Source organism: Sceloporus undulatus, chromosome 3 (genome assembly GCF_019175285.1).
Source record: "Sceloporus undulatus isolate JIND9_A2432 ecotype Alabama chromosome 3, SceUnd_v1.1, whole genome shotgun sequence".
Taxonomy (NCBI): Eukaryota; Metazoa; Chordata; class Lepidosauria; order Squamata; family Phrynosomatidae; genus Sceloporus; species Sceloporus undulatus.
In genome coordinates this window covers 153,290,292-153,300,810 of record NC_056524.1, presented here as the reverse complement: position 1 = coordinate 153,300,810, position 10,519 = coordinate 153,290,292, and positions in this window count along the sequence as shown.

Genomic DNA, 10,519 nt, shown 5'->3' with positions numbered 1-10,519 from the left:
CCCCTTGCCTTAGATGTGATCTTAAAATGCATCAATAAACCAAACACAACACACCACAAACACAGGTTCCATTATCCATACAGAGTGCAAGGGATCTTGTAGCACCTTGAGGCTAACTGAAAAAAAGACACGTAGCATGAGCTTTTGTAGACTTGATCCTTTCCCTTCCAGAAGCAGATGTTGATCAAATCTAGAAACTGATCCCCCTTGCACACTGATTTCCCAAATACAGGGCAGTCCCTCCTCTTGATTTCCTATACAGAGTGGCAGTTCTCTGAAACTGCCCAATCTGTAAAATTACCTCTCCACATTTAAACACAGGACCACACCAGCGTATGTATTGTGCATGTTTCTCAGAGTGAGAAACTGGAAGATGATGAAGAGCAGTCCTTTGAACCCAGATCTTTTAAAAAAGTGTCTGTGGAGATCCTAAAATGTACAGTTAATTCCATCCTGTGCCTTGTCTGATCATCCGGACCTCCAAGCATGCTTGACCACTACATTGCTGAGTGATGTTACATGGCTCTCCCTCCTTACGGTTAGCATAAGTCCTGAAAGTCTTCTCCGTATCATTATTTTAAAGACCATTACAAAATGGACCTTCCGTGAATTGTTCTCTTGCTTCTGCTTGCTTGTCTTCCAACCGGTATTTCAGTTAGATACTCAAGACCTTTCTTATCCCAAGCCTTTGGGAACTGATGTTACAAGAGAAGGGTTTTTATGTGCGGATCTGGTTTAAAAAGTATGTTTTTAAAGAGACCCGCGAGGTTTCAGGCTTCCCAGTGCGACAAGCAGTGCTCAGTAAGGCCTTGAAATTAAGGTCAGGAATTATAGTATTTTCTGAACATACCAGTTTTTTCGGATAGTTTTTAGTAGGAGCAGTGGGTAAGGAGCAGTACTCGATATGGTGGACTGAGTGGGCCCCTCAGTAAAGGACTAGATCCCACATTGGGGATGCCTATTTACCCTAAAAGGCACCAATCCTATCTGACCTTGGAAGCTACCTATGGTCAGTCCTGGTTTAGTACTATTGGGTGGAACTGTCAAGATACCAGGTGCTGTAGGGCTCTTGTTTCAGAATAGGTGCAATGGCCACACTAGCTGTAACTGTGCAAAAAAACACGCCTGGTCACTGCTGAAACCTGCGGCATCCAGCTCAGGAGTACCTTCCAAAGTGGACAGACAAGTGGGGGAAATGTTTCGTTTTCGTTGTGTGCCTTCAAGTCGTTTTCTCGCTTATGATGACCTCAAGGCGACCTAATCTGGGGTTTTCTTCTGGCAAGATTTGTTCAGAGGAGCTTTGCCATTTACCATCCCCTGAGGTGGAGAGAGTGTGAACTTGCCCAGGGTCCACCCAGTGGGTTTCACGCCAGACTGGGGAATCCAACCCCCTGGTCTCCCCCCAGAGTCCCATAGTCCCGGCAACCCAAACAACCCGCGCCGTCCGGCCTCCCCTTCCTTCCCTTGGGGGTCTTCAAGCAGAGCTGATGGCCTCTGTCAGGGATGCTTTGATTGGGATTTCTTGGCTGGCCGGGTGGACTGGATGGCCCCTAGTCCGTCTCTCTCCCAACTTCCCGATTCTTGATTCCCATAAGTGTTCCCCGAAAAAGGGTACTGTAGACATTGGGACTGTATGTGTGTTGACATGACAAGGCCTACCTTTCCATACCTAGGCCATGGGCACCCCAAGGGGGCTCACAACAAAGACTCGGCTAAAAACAATGAAATTTAATTGCCAATTGGACTCAATCCCCAGTCAAAACCAAATCGTATTTGGCATCTGCTGGGAAGTGGAGCTGCGGCAAAGTGTTTGTTTGTTGAATTTCCATGGAGCAAATTGAGAATTTTGCCCCACTCTCCTTTGACAGGCATCACTTTATACCAAGATGACCACTGGATCTAACCGATAATGAATAGAAACCTGATCCTCCTCTCCCTATTATAACACAGTGAAGCTATCAATAATCACCAAAGAATTCAACAATTGCTGGCCACCTGTAGGGGTAAAGTCAGAAAAGATAAGCGCAGAATGAATTCAGCTTGCTAGAGAGTTAGGTAGGACAAAATAAATAAAAACTAAATAAATAAATAAATAATTAATACAACAAAACTTTTATTTATTCCCCTCTTCCTGTAGCCAAGACAGTCAGAGGGGCTCACACTAAAATGTCCCCCCCCCCTTTAAAAACGAGTAAGAAAACAATAACACTGGAGGACCTAGAGGTTTCCTAGAGATAACATATTAATCAATCCGTGAAGAATCCATCTGTCCGGAGGTTGATCCACAGATTGCACTGAGGACCTAGGGTTTTCTAGAGGGTGTCCTCCATGGTGTTTTGTTTTTTGTGGTTTCCCCATATTCACGAGGTCCTTGTATCCGACCTAAACGAACCATGGAGGCACCAAGTCCTATGCTACTTGCTTAATGGCCCCACGGCTATCCCTTGACTATTGTTTTATTGTTACTTCCATGGAAGATTCGCAAAAAACGTTTAGGCCCTTCCTCCTTCAAGACGTGCCCTAAAACCCCAAACCAAGCCCCAGTCGGTGGACTTTCGACACAAAGAGGCCACCTTCATTCTCACCTTTCACACAGCCAGTGAAGCCCTACATTCCACATGTCATGTGCCTATGTGTAGAAAGGCCAATGCACCAGAGGAGATTTTCATCCGGTTCCGTCCATCGAAACTGGGTCCAGGAGACTTTTTCCCTCATAACGTTACACAAGTGAATTTTGCCTTGGCCCTATAAAAGTCGTTGCGTTTTGTGGCCCTTTGGGATGTTTTTTTACTTTGCCGTCATGGGCCCAAAAACGCTAATCCTGCATGGAATCGCTTTGCTAACTTTATGGAGCATCTCAGGCATACTTGGTTGTGTGTGTATATGTGTATTCTTATTATTATATTATTAACCTTTTTTATAAAAGCCTGTCAATTTACACCAGCCGCTGTACATACAATCTTTTTAATTGGATGGTTCCCTGCCCTAAGGCTTCAGTCCCAAAAATACGCGACCACAAAAACGGAGAAGGGAAGGGATGAGGCCCCAACAGTTCTTCTCTACCTCCGAGGCCTGATTCAGGGGAGATGGCTGGAGGAGGACAGGCCATACAAAAAGGATCATAGCAATATGTAATGGACAATATTATGTACACACACACACACACACACACACACACACCAACACATATATAGACCCAGCGAACAAGAAAACCACCTCTATCCTTTATTTTAATGTTTTAATGCTTAATGCTGATTGCATCTTAGTTAAGGGATGAGGGATGTACTTTTAGTTTGTATGTGTTACGTATTGGTTAGGTATTATGCATTACCCTATGTAATCGCCCTTCACTTGTATTTAATTGTGTTTGTTTTACAATTGTAACCCACCTTGATCCTTGGGAAAGGCGATATTAAATACAATTATTATATGACAACCCCTAAGGCAAATCTATTTCATGGGTTTTCTGGGGGCTGACCATGGTGACTTGACGAAGTCCCGTGGGATTCCATGGGCCTAGTAGACAGAGAGGAGAGAGAGAGCGGAGATACCCCCCTCCTTCTCGGGGCAGGAACAGCTCTTGAAAGAGCTGTGTGTATGTTCCTCCAAGTCACCTGTTAACTTACTGTGGCCCCCAAGAGTTTCTTCCAATCAGGAATATTTAGAGGTGGTTTTGCCAGTTTCCCTTGCTCAGCAAATACCGCTTACAGCACCTGGTATTCATTGACGGTTTCCCTCCCACGACTAACCAGCGTGGCCAAGCCACTGCAGTGCGCTACCTTTTAGTTCCTTCGTATTCTTCATGCCCCGCCTTCTCCCTCCCCTTTTGGCACTCGCTCCTCCTGCCCCCTTTTCCCTGCTTTCACCTCCCCACCAGGCGCCTTCTTCATTTCCCCAGCTACGCTGGGTGGCCCATCTATAAACCGCCCCCACTGCAGAAATGGTCAGAGAAGCCCACACACACTCACAGAGTCCAGGCCAGCATACATCAACGCAATTAAATATCAGATACAAACCATGTAAACATTACCATACATTAAAAACGACAATACACACACCGTATAAACAACAACACCCCCATAAAACGCTATGCCAATGATTATGTAAAAAGCGCCACGACTGAATAAATTGTTTTCCCCTGCCGACGAAAGGTGAGCAGGGGAGGGGCCCAATGGAGTGGGACGCACCACCCGAGAAGGCCTCTTTCTTTGCGTTCTTGTGTTCCCCACCTGCGATGGTAGCCGGATCAAGAGAAAAACCTCTGAGATTCTAGGCCTCTGGTATGTTCATTTGGGAGATACATCTCCTCACATAGTCCTGACTTAAGCGCGTGTACGGCTTTATAGGTCATAACCAGATTTTGAATGTGCCGAAACGCACCGTAGCCCAGTGAGGCTGTTTCCCAAATGGGGAGTTACCATGCCTCCCCTTTATCGCCCCGGTCAGCATCTGGCTGTGGCCTTTTGAATCCGCTTGAGTCTACTGAACAGTTTCCAACGCCCTGCCCCCACCCACCTCGCATGTACAATCGTCCCAAACACGGATGTAATCCAAGACGTGTCCCCCCCTGTAGCCAGACCTGACACTCTCAAGGAACGGCCAGCACAGCTGACTTGGTTAAGGCTGAAGTGGGGGCCTCATTGTGGAAGTGCCCCCTGTTCTCCCTGGAGTCTGTTATACAACAATGGAAAGGAGAACCCAGGCCCTAGTCAGACCACACATTTCGACTTTAGGAGAGCAGATTTCAATAAACTTAGAAAGTACTGAGGATGATTTCTGGTCCAGGAATATTAAAGAGAAGGATTTCCAGGATAGAGGAAGTTCTCTAAAAGGGAGCTACTGAAGTCACAATTTAAAAACGTTCTATTGAGAAAGAACAATGGGAGTGTTTCAAGAAAAACCACGGTTGGCGACAATTGAACCAACTTTCCAACGGTGCTAATTTTAAATGGAACATGTAAAGAAACTGGAAAAGGGGAAATCACCAAAAAGGAATTCAAACCAATAGCTAGCACCATAGGGTAAAGTCAGAAAAGAAACGCGCAGAATGAATCCGGCTTTGCCTAGAGAGGTGGTAAAATAACAAAAAGAATTTTTCTATATCCCCACTCCTTCTGTAGCAAGACAGACAGAGGGGCTCCACACTAAATTCACCCATGAAAAAAGAGTTAAGGAACAATAGAACAAGGCTTTTTTTTGGGTAGGTCCCCCCGCAGCAAAGGAAAAAGAGGAAACGATGGCCACTACCATGGAGAGATGCCAAATGCTAACAGAACAGACAAAAAGGCCAAATTACTCACCCACCTTCTTTGCTCCTGTCTCCCTTATAACACAGCCAAAGGCCCCCCCTGCTAAACATGCGTATAAAGGAGGAGGGGACAAAATCGTGAAATTCAGCCCGAAAAACGTCAAGATAGTACCAGGAATACCTTGTAATCTACATGATTATAAGTCCTCCCAGGACCAGATGAACTAATCCACGGGTATTAAAAAGAGCCTGGCCCAATGTAAATTGGAGCCCTGGGCAATAATCTTTGCGCACCCCAGAAGAACACGGAACGGTCCCCGCAGACGGAGTAGGCCAAACGTTGTCCTCGTTTCACCCCGGGGAACACACCGCGGCTCCCCTCATTTCTCCTCCCGTCTCTCCATCCCTCCAGAAAGATCTAGAGCAGATCATTAAACAGAGAGCTGTATATCTAGAAGGCAATGCCATAATCAGAAAAACTGGAGGGGGTCCCCCCCCCAAGAAGAGTAAACCCGTGACTCCCTATGAGAACACACTAGGGAACTGGGGATGTTAAACCTGAGAAAGAGAAACGTAAGAGCGATATGATAGCCCTGTTTCACTATTGAAAGGCTTGCCCTATTGAGGAGAAGCACAGCTTGTTTTCTGCTGCTACACCCGAGCCTAGAACACGGACACAATGGAATGCAAGCTACAGGAAAAGATTCCACCCTCAACTTTTAGGAGGACCTTCCTGACGTACAGGCGGCGTTGAAAGTGGAAGGCCCCTCTTCCCTTGGATGTGGTGGATCTCCTTCCTGCGGCTCCCTTTAACGGAGGCTGACGCCCATCTGTCGGGGAGCTTTGATTGCGATTTCCTGCCCCATGACCAGGCATTGCGACCGGATGGCCCTGTGGTCTCTTCCCAACTCCTACGATTTCATGATCAACGATTCTCTCTCTATTTGTTGTAATATATACTAACTGAAGTCCCCATGGGGATCTCACTAATGTCAACGCCACAGTCTAGTCATCTTAAACATGGCCCTTGCCGCTGGCAAATTTTGGAATCCTATCAGCAACCAGCTGCCGTCCTTGACAACTGCTAGCTCCTCCCGGATGACCTGGAAATCAGCTATAGAACGACGGGGAAAGCCATACCTGGATCCCCCCTCCTTCCCACTCCCGCCACCCCATGACGTAAATTATGCCCCCCTCTTTAATGGCCAGATCCTATTCACACCCCCCCTTCCTCCCCTTAAAAGACCCATGGTGACTAAATGGTGAACAGTCTGAATCATGCCCCTATGAGGAAGACTAAGGGACACTGGGGATGTTTAGGCCTTGGAGCCCTGGTTAAGAGGTGATTGATATGTGGTTTACAAGAAAGAGGAGGTAGGAAGGAGAAAGATGTAGATGGAAGAAATACGATTGTATCATAAGAAAAAAACATAAGACACGTGTGATTATGTTGAATTGTAATTTGATTTGTGTCTGTTGTTTAATCCTGAAAATAAAAAGACTTGAAACATTATTTACAGTTTGACCTCAGTATCGGCTGAGGTTTGTTTTCCGGAAACCCTCGTAAACCAAATCCATGGGTGTCAAGTCCTATTTCAAACATGGTTGTAATTGCTGTGCCTCACATCAAATCGGCAAAATCAAGGCCGGCCTTTCTCGGGGAATATTGAGATGCCAGAATCTGTGGTACTGAGAGCTGAGTGTGAATTTTTAAAAAGCCGTGAAATCTGATCCCCCCCCTCACCATTTCCTCCCCCTTCTCCTTTTTTTGTCGTCGTCTTTTAGATGTAAGCCTGAGGGCAGGAACTGTCTGTTATCCCCCCCCCCTCTATTGTCAACCGCCTCGATCCCCCAGTGATTGGGCGGTATATAACAAAAACTATTATTATTATTATTATATTATTACAAATCATCCTATTCAGAGAATCGTACACCCAGTCCCCCAGCTCATCGCAGTAGTGGTCAGCTGGACCAAGCAGACGTGTTCTTTGTTGTTTTCCCCTGGAAACAACTTGAGAATCTGATTCCTTGGCCAAGGTGGGAGTTGAGTCCGTTGGGTGAGAGGCGGGGAGAGGTGAGCGACCTCACAACAAGAGGCCATTTCTCTGGTTTAGTTGCCTGTTTTCCTATTCAGGTTACGTGTTTTGAGTCCCCTGTCCTTTCTTACAGTGAACCCACTCCTGCCCTTTGGTAGCATCACAAGTTGGATTGTGATCTCCAGCTGAAAGCACGCTTCCTATTCTTTCCTCCTTTGTACGTTTCCTTTGAACCTGGATGGTTTGTAGGGGGTTTGCCATTGCAATCCTGTGAGGCTGACAATGTTTGACCTGGTCACCCAGTGGGTTTTTTTACGTTTGATCAGGGAATCAAACCCTGATCGCCAGGGTCCTAATTTAATACTTAAACAGGCATGCTATACTTGCTATACCTTCTCTGTCTTGTCCTTGGTGTTTTCTGTCTCCTTCTCATCCTTCTTTTCTGCACTGATTGCAAGAAATTCTTTCTCTTCTCCTTTTTTTTTCTGCTCTGTTTTTTCAAGGTTCTTACCCTGTCCATCCTTTTAGAAAAAAGGAAGAAAGGATGGAAGAAAAGTGACAAAGGGAATCCTTTTTATTCCTTCTTTCTGCTAAAAGATGTCAATGAATATGTCTTCAATCCGAGAACAAGCAATGAAGTAGCAAGAACAATGCCCCTTGTGAAAGACCTGGCCGGCCCGTGTAGGAGACTGGCTGGGAGGACGATGCAAGACTCCATTTAGCTGGCTGAAATGGACCTGCTCATGAAGTCAGCCTGCCCCTCTCGCTTTTCTCAGTATGAGGTTGGACCCTGGAATCAATCCAACAACAGAACAGACAGGGACCAAGAGCTATTTCAGGCAGCCAGGAAATGCTGCAGGTATTTCAGCCTTGTTGGCTGCTGTTGGGAAGCACAGTGGCTGCAATTGCAAGGGCTCTCATGCTCTTTATCTTCTTCTCCCCCCCTCCGCCCGCATTTGTATGTGTCTCCTATGGCAGAAGAGTCATGGATTATGTAGAGGCAGCCTTTCCCCTGCCCATTGAGTAAAAGAAGTGAATGAAGTGTGTATGTGTTGAGCGTGGAAGCCCTGACTCATCCAGGCTGTTTGTCCATGGCACAGCACCACTGGGAGCAGGTGACTTCTGTTTTCTTGCCAGATCCCTTAGCCTCAGCACCTGTTGCAGCTTTGGGTAGGAACCTGTTTTCTCTTTCCTCTTTTTTTTTCCTTTGCTGATGGCTGGCCAGACCATGCCAGGAGTGTCTTAACTCTTCCCTCTCTATGTGTACTGCTTTTGCTGTTACAGTGGCTCCCAGTTTTATAACAGCCTTGTTTTTCCATCCCTGCCTTGAGTGGACTTTACCAACTGCTTCTGTTTTGTAACTTGAATAAAAAATAAGCCAGAAAGAAAGAAAGAAAGAAAGCCAAAAGGCTATTCACTGCCAAACAGAGGAATTAAACAAAGAAAAAACTTGGTTACTAATGAAAAACATGACAGGGAAAGAAGAAGAAACTCTCACCAAAAAATCCGGGTGTAAGATGGCAAATAAAATTAAATATTTGGGAATATGGTTGACAAACAATAACAGAGATTTATTTGATAATAATTATAAGAAGATCTGGAAGGAAATTCAAACCGATTTAATGAAGTGGAGCAAATTGAACCTCTCAATCTTAGGAAGAATCGCGGTTATTAAAATGGCAACGCTCCCCAAAATTATGTTTTTATTAATCAATCTACCAATTATAACAGAAGAACCAAGAAGTGCAGAATGGACGGAAATAATTAAGAAATTCATTTGGGAAGGTAATAAGCTGAGAATAAAGTGGGAGGTTTTGAAGGACAGTAAAGAAAGAGGGGGATATGCAGTACCAGATCTAAAAATCTATTTGTGGGCCTGCAACCCTACTTGGATCCAAGAATGGATCAGAGATGAGGGATACTGTTAGAATCCTGTTAGTATTCTACCAGATAGTGTTTAGTGTTGAGGTATAGTAGTTGGGGATGATGGGGCTTTAGCTGCAGTTAGGAATGTAGATAGTGATGTCTAGTGCATAGCAGGGCCAGGTGTCTTATCGGGTGGCCTTGAGGGCCTGGCTCTCTGAGCGGGGAATGTGGTTTCAGTTCTCTGGGAACCAGGAGGGGCTTCGCTTGGTGGGTTTCTGCTTGGGAGGGGATTTTGGCTTTTGGGAATTCTGTTACTTTGTCTGTGGGGAGGTGTGGTCAGTCTCAGCTAAGAAGCTGAGTGAGGCACATGTCTGATTCTGGATCTATCAATAAAGTGCTGTTGATTATATAATCAAACTGACTGGTTGATTGTCTGGGATTCTGGGTGCTAACTCTGACAGATACCCTAGAATTAAAGGGTTATGAATTAAAAAAGGGATGGCATGCATGCATTGGTTATGATAAACCAATAACCAGGGAATTCAACGATCACCCTCTTGTCAACATGGCAGAAAGTCAAAACAATATTTTACACCCAACTACCGCTTTGGGTTTCAACTCAAGAAGCATTTTTTGGTAACGGCAGAAAAGAAAAAAAAATGGCTAACCTATAAAGACATAACAAAAATAGATAAAGATGGGGAAATTATAATGAAACAGAGAGAAGAGTTAGAAAAAGAAAGCAAACACCTAAAGTGGTTTTCATACATGCAGATGAAAGAAAAATTTAAGGAAGGTATAAAAAATATAGGCCTAGAAAAGGCCACAAATAAACTAGACAAAATATGGTGGAAACCAGATTTTAAAAAAAGTATCTAAAATATATAAAATCCTCATGGACAGAATGATGGAAAAAGAAACCATAAAAGAAAACATGATAAGTTGGGCTCGGGACATAGGCCATCCAATTCCATATGAAGATTGGCAAAAGGCCTGGAAAAACTCAACTAGGTTTACCGCATCGCAAGACCTCAAAGGCGGGATACAAACCGCCATATAGTACGTATTGTATATGTACTAGGGTTAGGAAGGGGCGGTGCTTCCGCACCCCCCTAACCCTAGTATGTATACAATACGTACAAGATGGCGGTGCCCCTTCCACATGGGCGCCGCCATCTTTACGTACGGGACGCATAACATCCAGACGTGTCGCGGCGCCTATGACATCGCGAATGCGCCAGCGGCGCCTCGCAACGTCATCAGTGCGCCGCGGAAAGAAGCTCCGAAATGGAACTTCTTTTTTGCTCCGCGCGGGAGTCGCGCGGTTTGGCTGCTGAGGCTCCCGCGCGGAGCAAATGGCGCCGGCGGG